The sequence below is a fragment of the Lithobates pipiens genome, unplaced genomic scaffold, assembly GCF_037356315.1.
Source record: "Lithobates pipiens isolate NorthernLeopardFrog02 unplaced genomic scaffold, aLitPip1_a1.2 Scaffold_3, whole genome shotgun sequence".
NCBI lineage: Eukaryota > Metazoa > Chordata > Amphibia > Anura > Ranidae > Lithobates > Lithobates pipiens.
Genome location: NW_027507790.1, coordinates 109,656,571 through 109,668,859, shown reverse-complemented (window position 1 = coordinate 109,668,859; position 12,289 = coordinate 109,656,571).

Here is a 12,289-nt window from a genome sequence, read left to right as displayed (position 1 = left end):
TGTCTCAAAGACACTGGAGAACAGTGCAGACATGTAGTCTATACATGTGTATACCTAGAAAGAAGATGAATATATAATTCAGACAGACACTACAGACATATAGAAGATATAAAAAAAATCAGATTAACAAAGTATTGGAAAACATGGGGTGTTGCAAAGGCAGAGGGGCATCACAAGGTATTCAGTGGCCATCTCTGATGTTGAATGCTGTTTTACTCTTGTTACCTTTCTTGATTCTGATTAGATTGCAGGCACCCTGTAAGTCTAATTTAGTAAATTTAAGTGCTCCCTGAGGCCCTTCAAATAATTTGTTAGCTTGGTAGCTTGGCAACTGATAGCGGTATTTCAATAAGATAGCATTCAGGCTGTAATTTAGCCTATGCACATGCAGAGAGAACCATCTTTCTTCTCAACAAAGAAAAAACGTCCTTAAGCTGAGGAAAAGGATATATGGATAAACCTCCACCTACTGTATTTGCTAAGCTTACACAGGAACTGGGTTTGATTGACTTATGATGATATTTGGAGGAGCATGCAGTATTTTTTTTTTCTTCACATCAATCTAATTCAAGAACTGACCTGACTCTGGCCACACCTAATGCTGTGTACACGCGGTCGGACTATCCGGCAGAAAAGGTCAGAAGGAATCATTTCATCAGATATTCTGATCGTGTGTGGGCTTCATTAGACTCTTACTTTCGAAAATTCTGATGGACCTAGAAATAGAACATGTTTTAAATCTTTCAGACGGAATCAATTTCTATCGGGAAAACCGTTCGTCTGTATTCTGTTCTAACAGACCAAAAACTACGCAAGGGCAGCTATTGGCTACTAGCTATTGAACTTACTTTTTCTAGTCCCGTTGTACGTGTTGTACGTCACCGTGTTCTAAACAATTGGACTTTGGTGTGATCATGTTTAGGCAAGTCCGTTTCAGCGTAAATCCGCCAGAACTCAGTTGAAAAAACTGTCAGAGTTTATTCTGATGGAAAAAACGGTCGTGTGTAAGCGGCATAATTTTCTGTTCTTAATTATGGCTTCCACTTTCCTTCATGAATTTATTTCAGATCTTAGCTCTCTAATAATGCACATTGTTTAAACCTCTTTTTTTAGTCAATTGATCTACATTTTCTTATAATACTAATGACTGAGCTGATGTTTTAACTGTGCGGGATTCCTTTAATCAGTGTCTCACTTACCATAGTTAACCACATTAAACATTAAACAACAAGCCCAAAACTATATGCACAGCTTTGGAGATTACTATTTTATGCTGTTTACTGGTATCACTGCTGCTTTGCCCTGTACACACGGTTGGACTTTCCGACATAAAAGGTCTGATCGGATTATGTTGTCATAAAATCAGATCGTGTGTTGGCTCTATCAGACTTTTTCAGATGGAAATCCTTATGGAAAAAGTTTGAGAGCTGGATCTAAAATTTTCCGACAACAAAATCCGCTCAGACTTTTTCCGATCGTTTGTAGAGAATACTGACGGACAAAGTGCCACGCATGCTCAGATTAAATTACGAGACCAAAGCTATTGGCTACTAGCCCCTACGTAGTCGTGCCATACCCAACAAATGTCACCTCATTCCAAACTATCGGAATTTCCGACAACTTTGTCCGACAGTGTGTATGCAACACAAGTTTCATATAAAATCCGTTGGAAAAAATCAGACGGATTTTGTGGTCGGAATGTCCGACCATGTGTACAGGGCATAAGACTCACTAGATACCCCTATAATGGTAGATGAGATCTATTTATACTCTCAGTGAGAGAAAAATACATGGGATAAGCTGGGCCAGAAATTACATTAGAAATGTATTATAAAAAGTGAACATAGGCTTTAAACCATGTCTCTGTACTTCCTGTTATTATTGTGATCTCTTCAGCCAATATCTTGCTCTTTTCTCTCCTACTGCCATCCATATATTTGTTACCAACCTTTGGCTTGTTCATTAAGTACGCTTCTACTTAATCCCAACTTGCAACCATTCGTTACTGACCTTTAGCTTGTTTACTGACTATGGTTCTGCTTGATCCTATCAGGGCTGGCTTAGCCCTTCCTCCTCTGGGCTGGCCGCTCAGCTGTCAGCTAATTGCCAGCTCTCTTCTCTTTCCACAGTTCCCAGCTGTTCCCGATGATGCTCGTCTGACCTGCCTATTTAAAGCCTTCCAGCTCACTCTTTCCTTTGCCTTCGTGTGGGTCACATCACTAGGAACCATCTCCTGCTGTTTGTTTCAAGACTGGCTTGCTGACATCCCTCCTGACTTCTATCCTGCTTGCAGTTGCTCTCCTTGGATCCCTGACGTCTGGACTGGCTGACTACCCGATCTGGCTACTGGACTCTGGCTATGCTTGACTATGCTTTTTCCTATTTACCTTTTTATTTTTATTAATAAATAAGTGTGATTTGATTGTACTTCTGTCTCTGTCTGTTTCATGGTTCCTGACAGATCCCTACCTGCTTATCTGCCACTGGACCCAGGCTTGCTCAACTCTTGGTGGGGCGATCCTGAGGAGCAGAACCTGGTTCTAACACACAGCAAAACCCAGCTCCACCATCAGGAGCTCTGGTGAATACCGGTTAGTACTTAGCTCTTAGGGGAACCTGTGTTATCCGCCAGGGTGACTTGTTTGTATACCTATCCCACTTGTCGGTGGCTTCTGCTTCACTGCTATAGCTACTGGCCTCTGAGCCTGACTCCATCCTGTGACAAAGATATAAGTGAGGTTCAGATAACTGAGTGTAGGTCAATATCACAACAGCAGATGGTGAGAAAGTCTCTACAGTGTAATAAAGAGTTGCCAGGCTACACAAATGTAATTAAACATGACTTTGTCACTGCAACTCAAGCCTTATCATATTCCAGAGGCCCATAGACAGGCAGTACTCAAAGAGAACCAGATGGGTCCTTAAGGCTTTGTAATGACTTCTGAAAACTAAACAAATTGTCAAAGTTTAAAACCTACCCCGAGCCCTGGGTTGATTAACTAGTTGAGAAGTTGGGCCCCACCAGGTACATACCGTATATACTCGAGTATAAGCCGAGATTTTCAGCCTCTTTTTTGAGGCTGAAAGTGCCCCCCTCGGCTTATACTCGAGTCATCGCTGTCTGCCCGCTCGATCAGCGTGTCGAGCAGACAGACAGCGGCCATTCTATGATTCAAAAGCCGCGCCTCCGGCTCCGCCTTCGCCTGTGATAGGCGGAACACTGAATTTCCCAGCAGCCTGTGTTCCGCCTATCACGGGCATCGTCTCATCCTCGTACTACGGACGAGGATGATACGACGTCCGTGATAGGCGGAACACAGGCTGCTGGGAAATTCAGTGTTCCGCCTATCACAGGCGAAGGAGGAGGCGCGGCTTTTGAATTTTACAATGGCCGCCGATGAAGAGGGCACGGGACGGAGGCAAGGCAAGGCACGGCACGGGACGGGACGGGACGGGACGGGACGAAGGCAAGGCACGACACGGGACGGAGGCTCGGGACAAAGGCTCGGGACACAGGTAGGCTGGACACACACACACACACACACACACACACACACACACACACACACACACCTGTACTGCCCACTAAACATGATGGGATTTTTGTCGTGGCTATGACGCAAAGTGGCTGCTGGATGGTCTTCTCTGTGTGGGTGGCCAGCGGGAATAAATCTGCGACTCAACTATTCCCTTTTCCCTGCCAAAGTGAATGGGTCCTCAGCCCTGGTTCACACTATATTGCCATGCAGCTAACACTGCAAACCCTATTCATTTCCGCACTGTGTTTTGCGATCTGCTGCGGGTGTAGGTGCAGGTAGGCTGGACACACACACACACACACACACACACACACACGGATGGAGACACACACACACGGATGGATGGATGGATGGAGACACACACACACACAGGGATGGATGGATACACACACACACAGGGATGGATGGATGGATGGAGACACACACACACAGGGATGGATGGATGGATGGATGGAGACACACACACACAGGGATGGATGGATGGATGGATGGAGACACACACACACAGGGATGGATGGATGGATGGACACACACACACACAGGGATGGATGGACGGACACACAGGGATGGACGGACACACAGGGATGGACGGACACACAGGGATGGACGGACACACAGGGATGGACAGGCATGTCTCACCCTCGGCTTATACACGAGTCAATAAGTTTGCCAGTTTTTTTGGGGGTAAATTGGGGGCCTCGGCTTATATTCGGGTCGGCCTATACTCGAGTATATACGGTAATCACCCTTGATCTCACTAGAGAGTATTGGCAGGTTCCCCTGACAGAGAAAGCAAAAGAATAAACAGCTTTTGCGACTCCAGAGGGCTTGTGGCAGCATGTCTGGAAGCCCTTTGGGTAAATAGAACCCCTGCTACATTCCAGCGGAAGATGGATGAGATTCTTAGCTCACATCAGTGCTATTCTGTGGCCTATTTAGATGCTGTAGTTATTTGCTGTAGTTATTGGGAGCACAAATTGGGAAAGTCACCTACCTAAAGTGCAGGCTGGCATAAATTCCATTAGAAATGGGAGCATAACAGCATACTCAAAAAATTGCTGTAGAGGTCAGTATCTAGAAAACATTATTGGATGGGGCCTAATCAAACCCCAAATCCATAAGGGCAAAAGCTTCTCTTTAGTGATCAAGTGAAATCCCAAGGCTGAAGAAGCTTTCCAAAGTCTGAAGGAGGCTCTGTGTAAACAGCCTCTGCTGGTAGCCCCGACTTTAGTAAAGAATTCTTAGTCCAGACCGCTGCCTCAAGTGTAAATCTGTCTTGTCCCAAGTGATAAGTGTAGAAGAACACCCGGTGGTCTATTTTACTTGAAAGCTTACCCCTTCAGAAATAAATTATGGTATTGTAGAGAGAGAGTGTTTGGACATTAGGTGGGCCTTGGAGGCTCTACAGCAGGGGTCTCAAACTGGCGGCCCTCTAGTTGTTGCAGAACTACACGTCCCATGAGGCATTGCCAAGGCTGACAGTTACAGCCATGACTCCCACAGGCATGATGGGACTTGTAGTTTCGCAACAGCTGGAGGGTCGCCAGTTTGGGACCCCTGCTCTACAGTACTACTTTCTGGGGGCCACTTCCTACTCATAACAGACCAGGCTCCCTTAAAATGGATGGCCCTAGCTAAGGAACATAATGCAAGGATTACCCATTGGTTCCTGGCCCTCCAAAATTTTTCTCTTAAAGTGGAGTACTGGACTGGTCATAATCAGAAAAATGCAGATGCCTTTTCTAGAACCAGCTGTTTAGTAACTGTTTTCAAACAGGGTGGGGGGTTTGTGAAAAACAGTCCCTATCAGTTGTGTATGGATTATATCAGCAGCATAGGATTTTACAGTTCATGAGGTAAATGGCTGGCAGTCGAAGTTAATCACTGACTACACCTTGTTCCCCACCTGGTAAATTTGTCTCTCTCTGTATTAATGGGTTGTTGCAGGAAAAGGATGCATGCAGGTTGTGAGTAGGGATGGGCTGAACAGACCACTGTTTGGTTAGCACCAGAACTTCCAAACACAGTGAAAGTTTGGACCCAAATAACAAACCCCATAAAAAGTGCATATTTTGAAGGCTTATATGCAAGTAATTTGGCATACAATGGTTATAGGGGTCCAGGTCCTGCCCTGGGGGACATGTATCAATAAAAAATAAGTTTGTAAAAAAACTTCATTTTTACATGAGCAGTGATTTTTTGATTTTTAAAGTGAACGCATAAAAATAAAAAAAATCCTTCCAATATAGTGCCGGGGGGTCAGGATGAGTTCTGAGACCTTCTCCTTTATAATGGTGATCAAGGAAGATTGCCAACCAGTAATCATCCTTCTCCTTTATGCCACGTATTCTTAGATCCTTTTGCAGGCTTTGAAGCATCAGGTTGCCCATGCGCCTCAAATTTGCAGAGGCTTGAGATGCAGACTCCTTGGGGTCACTCAGGATGACAGCATCTGGAATGTCCTCCTCCCAGCCATGTACTACTCACAAGGGTCCTGGGGATGGAAAACCATTGCTTACAGATTGACGTATGTCTTTCTCCTCTTCGAAGCCTATGAAAGTGCCAGAATCCTCCTCCTCATCTTCCTCTCCTCTCTCCTCCTGTTTGTTCTGTGACATAGGAATGATGGTGTCTGGATATAGTGGGCCTTGAAGGGAAAGAAAGTCCTCCTCTTCCACCTGCTGCTCTGCCTCCAGTGCCCTGTCCATAATGCCCTGCAGAGTCTGCTTCAGCAGGAACACAACAGGGATTGTGTCACTGATGCATGCACTGTCACGGCTCACCATCTTTGTGGCCTCCTCAAATGGTGACAATACAGTGCATGCATTCTTAATGATCAGCCATTGGCGTGGGGAGAAAATCTCAGGTGGCCTGAGCCTGTCATTGTGCCATACTCACAGAGATACTCATTGGCAGCCCTCTGCTGCATGTATAGCCATTGCAGCATTGTCAAAGTCTAGTTCCACCTGGTGGGCATGTTTACGGGCAGATGGAATTCCCGTTGAATTTCGGCTTAGCACTGGCTGTGTATGACACCCTGGGACACCCTGTGCCATATCATCATAATGGGGGAGGAGAATAAGGAGGAGGAGAGACAGATTTGTGCCCCTTTTGTGTGGCTTTTAGGTGCTCTTGCCAACATGCTGAGTGATTGGACGCTAAATGCCTTGTTAAGCATGTGGTATGCAAATGGCTGGTGTTTTTGCCATGTTTGATGTTCCTGAGACAAAGTTTATAGATAGCAACAGTGCGATGCTGCAGATGTGCTGAAAAAGGCCCAGACAGCTGAACTTTGGGGAGTGGGCCGGGAGATAATAGCTGCAGAATGTGATGGAATAGGGTGGCTGCTCTCTACTCTTTCTTGATGTCGGCCTCCTTGCGGTTGTGCTGCCTCACCTTCCATTTCCTCCTCTGCTCTATCTGACACCCAAGTTGCATCAGTGACCTCATCATCATCATCATCATCTCCATTTCCTCCATCTCCTCCATCTTCATCATTACCACTGAGACAACTTGGCAATATTCTGCGGCTTGGGGAACATGGATGCCAATTTGTCTACCAGTGTTCCTCCCTCTCTCTAGGATCATGATCCTGTCATCCTCAACCTCAGAACCAATGTTCCTGTCATCCTCAACCTCAGAACCATTGGCTGGGCATCATCAAGGAGCAAGTGGCCGACGATGTGTTCAAATAACTCAGCTGACTCCTCAATGGCTGATGTTGGGGCTATGGCAGGAATAGATGTGGACAAGGAGTCATGTTTATCCACTCTGGCAATTGCAGGGGACTTCACACGTGACTTTGCTTGCTGACAGAGGAAGAAGAGGATGAGGAATTTTTAGTAAGCCTGTCCACCACCTCCTCTGCATGCTGTGGCTGGATAGCACGGACAAACTCACTAAACAGAGGAAATGATGCCCTGCCTGAGGACTGACCACCACATCCACCTTTGCCTGTGGACACATTTGTTACTGGCCCCCTTACAGTGCCTCCTTGTTGTCCTCCCAGACATTATTGGGAAGGAGGGGCAGTGCTTATAAGAAAGTGTAAAGAAGAAGTGGAAATCTGTACGTAGATGAACTTTAATCAATGTAAAGTGGTGTTTGGTGCACTTTAATTTGAGTACTTACACTACACAGACACACAACATGGCGTTAAACTGGCAGTAATGCACACAGAACTATATGGTGGTAAACTGGCAGTAATGCACACCGAATTATGTGGTGGTAAACTGGCAGTAACACACACACAACTACAGTGGTGTGAAAAAGTGTTTGCCCCCTTCCTCATTTCCTGTTCCTTTGCATGTTTGTCACACTTAAGTGTTTCGGAACATCAAACCAATTTAAACAATAGTCAAGGACAACACAAGTAAACACAAAATGCAATTTGTAAATGAAGGTGTTTATTATTAAAGGTGAAAAAAAATCCAAACCATCATGGCCCTGTGTGAAAAAGTGATTGCCCCCTAAACCTAATAACTGGTTGGGCCACCCTTAGCAGCAACAACTGCAACCAAGCGTTTGCGATAACGTGCAATGAGGCTTTTACAGCGTCCTGGAGGAATTTTGGCCCACTCATCTTTGCAGAATTGTCCTAATTCAGTTACATTAGAGGGTTTTCGAGCATGAACGGCCTTTTTAAGGTCATACCACAACATCTCAATAGGATTCAGGTCAGGACTTTGGCTAGGCCACTCCAAAGTCTTCATTTTGTTTTTCTTCAGCCATTCGGTGGTGGACTTGCTGGTGTGTTTAGGATCATTGTCCTGCTGCAGAACCCAAGTTCGTTTCAGCTTGAGTACACGAACAGATGGTCGGACATTCTCCTTCAGGATCTCTTGGTAGACAGCAGAATTCATAGTTCCTTTTATCACGGCAAGTCTTCCAGGTCCTGAAGCAGCAAAACAGCCCCAGACCATCACACTACCACCACCATATTTTACTGTTGGTATAATGTTCTTTTTATGAAATGCAGTGTTCCTTCTACGCCAGATATACTTGGACACACACCTTCCAAAGAGTTCCACTTTTGTCTCATCGGTCCACAGAATGTTGTCCCAAAAGTCTTGGGGATCATCAAGATGTGTTGTGGAGAAATTGAGACGAGCTTTGATGTTCTTTTTGCTCAGCAGTGGTTTTCTCCTTGGAACTCTGCCATGCAGGCCATTTTTGCCCAGTCTTTTCCTGATGGTGGAGGCATGAACGCTGACCTTAACTGAGGCAAGTGAGGCCTGCAGTTCCTTGGACGTTGTTGTGGGGTCTTTTGTGACCTCTTGGATGAGTCGTCGCTGCGCTCTTGGGGTAATTTTGGGCGGCCGGCCACTCCTGGGAAGGTTCACCACTGTTCCATGTCTTCGCCATTTGTGGATAATGGCTCTCACTGTGGTTCGCTGGATTCCCAAAGCTTTGGAAATGGCTTTATAACCCTTTCCAGACTGATAGATCTCAATTACTTTCTTTCTCAATTGTTCCTGAATTTCTTTGGGTCTCGGCATGATGTGTAGCTTTTAAGGATCTTCTGGTGGACCTTACTGTGTCAAGCAGCTCCTATTTAAGTGATGCCTTGATTGTGAACAGGTGTGGCAATAATCAGGCCTGGGTGTGGCTAGAGAAATTGAACTCAGGTGTGGACAACCACAGTTATAGTATGTTTTAACAAGGGGGGCAATCACTTTTTCACACAGGGCCATGATGTTTTTTTTTTTCACCTTTAATAATAAACACCTTCATTTACAAATTGCATTTTGTGTTTACTTGTGTTGTCCTTGACTATTGTTTAAATTGGTTTGATGTTCCGAAACACTTAAGTGTGACAAACATGCAAAGGAACAGGAAATGAGGAAGGGGCAAACACTTTTTCACACCACTGTATATGGCGTTATAACTGGCAGTGATTCACACAGAATTATATGGCTTTAACTGGAAGTAACGCACACAAAACTATATGGTGTTAAACTGGCAGTAAAGCATACAGAAGTAAATGGCATTAAACTGGCAGTAACACGCAAAACCACATGGTGTTAAACTGGCAGTAATGCACACAGAACTATATGACGTTAAACTAGCAGCAACGCACCCAAAACAATATGGAGTTAAACTGGCAGTAACGCACACAGAAGTAAATGGCATTAAACTGGCAGCAACGCACACAGAACTATATGGTGTTAAACTGACAGTAATGCACACAGAACTATATGGTATTAAACTGGCAGTAACACACGCAAAACGATATGGCGTGTGTTCAACCATCACTACACTTCTTTGGGTCTGCCTATTGTATAAATAATCTTGATTTTCACCTTTAGGATTCGTTAGCCCCATACTTGTACGGCACCTTAGATACAATTTGGAACCTACAATTATATTGAAACAAAGCTATACAGATCCACTGAAATCAATTAAACTGTACATATCTGAAGGGTTGGAATACCACTTGGTCTGTAACGATTGACGTTTGGGTCCCCACAAATTTCCCAGTAAGGTTTTTTTTTCTTTTTTTTTTCCTTTTTTTTTTTATTCTCTGCCTGATGCCATGCCATGTCTTCTGTATAACCTCGCTTGCAAGATGTTTACTGTAAACCATGTTACTGATGTATTTCTATAAATTTTTATGGTAGACATTGCAGTTTTTCCTCACAACCCTGAAGAAGGAATTACATTTATAGAATATTAATCCAAAACATGTTGGACATTTGAAGTGTTTTCAATGGTGCTCTTATACTTTAGAGTGACCCTCTTTAAACTCTGGAAGAGTAACTGCATGTATCAATTTTTTAATTTTTATTATATATATTTTTTTCTACTCTGAATAACTCTCTTTGACTGAATTTGTGTTCAAACCCCACCCATACAATCCCTTGGGGCATTCTTTTTTGTTCTTAACCGTCACTACACTGACCCTATCTGAACTGTCCCTACTCTAGCTATACACTAATGTAAAGCTTACTGGTACAGTCTCACTACACTACAGTGAACTATCTGAACTGCCTCTACTCTAGCTGCACACTATGCAAAGCTGAATGATGGTCCTCCTCACTACACTCACACTATCCCTAGGCTGGCACTAAACTAATATTCTACGCTGACAGTTGAAGCAAAATAGCACAGTATAGCACACTAACTAACTAACTAACTAAGAGCAGTAAAGTTTTTTCCTATTTTATCAGTTTAAGCTTTCTCTCAATTTCACTTTATTGTTTCATGTGAATGAGTTTGTATTTGTTTTTTAATCAATATTAGTTGGGTATTTGGTCCATTACAAATATCACATCAGTTCTAATCTTATGTGTTACATGCTAGTTACTGTAGTCCTTTTATGACCTTTGCTTTATGAGCTTATACCCTTCATTTGTTTTTTTCTACATGTTTTGAAGATTTTTAGCTGAATGAATGAATGAATAACTTGTATAAGGCTACATATGCAAACGAAATCGCCTCGGGGCACTTTTGCCACCAGTGTCCATCTGGGTCTTCAGAAGAGATGGGTCTTGAGCTTCTTCCCGAAGGCCAGATGATTTTCTTCCGAGCAGATGTCCATGATTAGAGTGTTCCATAGCTGTGGTCCTTGGACTGCGAACCTTTGTTCGCCTTTTAATTTATAACAGGTCTTGGGGGTGTGGAGGAGGTTCTGGTTAGTTGACCATAGAGGGTGACCTGGGGTGTAGTGCTTTGTTTTTTCACAGAGGCATTGCGGGGCTTTTCCTTGTGTACATTTGTGAGTGAGGCAGAGGGTCTTAAATGTGACCTGTTCCTTCATGGCTAGCCAATGGAGGGTCCTCAGGGTTGGGGTGATTGATTTCCGGGGTTTTTTCCAGTTACCAGTCTGGCTGCTGTGTTCTGGATGATTTATAAATGTGAAAATCTGTATTTTGGAATTCCTAGGTAGAGGGGATTTGTGTGGGCTTTAGTGCTGGCTTTAGTGCTGGGTGCGATGGGTTATCTGTGTGGATAGTGGTGTGGACATTGTGCCAGAGTTTTTTGTTTCAGTTTGCATGGAGGAAGAGGAGTACTGTTTTGGATCCATTGAGTTTTAAGGAGCTCTCCGTCATCCAAACATCGATCAATGAGAGACAGTTTTCCAGTGCCTGGTATTGGTCTTTTTTTTTGGTGATGTGTAGGTAGAGTTGGATGTCATCCGCGTAGGAGTCATAAAGTAGGTCCTGGTTGCTGATGATTTTGAGGAGTGGGCAGAGATGTTAAAGAGCACAGGCAACAGGGGTGATCCTTGAGGGAAGTGAAAGATCCTAGTTTCACTTTCTGAGATTGGTTCTCTAGGAAGCATGCAAGCCAGGAACCTTGTTGTGCCCTTGCTGCAGTACATAAGTTCTGCATGAAACAACAAGAGACAGGTTCACCTGGAAACGTATTGCCTATTGTTGGCACCACCTAACACCTGTGTGAACAACGTGCATGCTGTACGGCTTCTTTCCCTTGTTGCAGCCAATTACAGGCTCTTCACTCACCATAGTGCTCTGCAATATCCCAGTATGTATCTGTTCATTTTGGCTTTGATGACATGCCCTTTACTGGATAAAAGTTGTTTAACAAGTAAGCTGATATTTTGTGGGAATTTTTTTCCGTTTAAGCTGCACTTTTGGACACATCTCTGTGCCCTGTTTTTTTACATATTGCCTGTGCCTGTCAGATCTTCCATGATCCTCTGAGCTGCCTTTTCCTGGTTACCAGCCAGTTAGTTGTTCTACACTCTATTCCAGTAACCATGTGTTTCAGGAAGTATGGGGTATTTT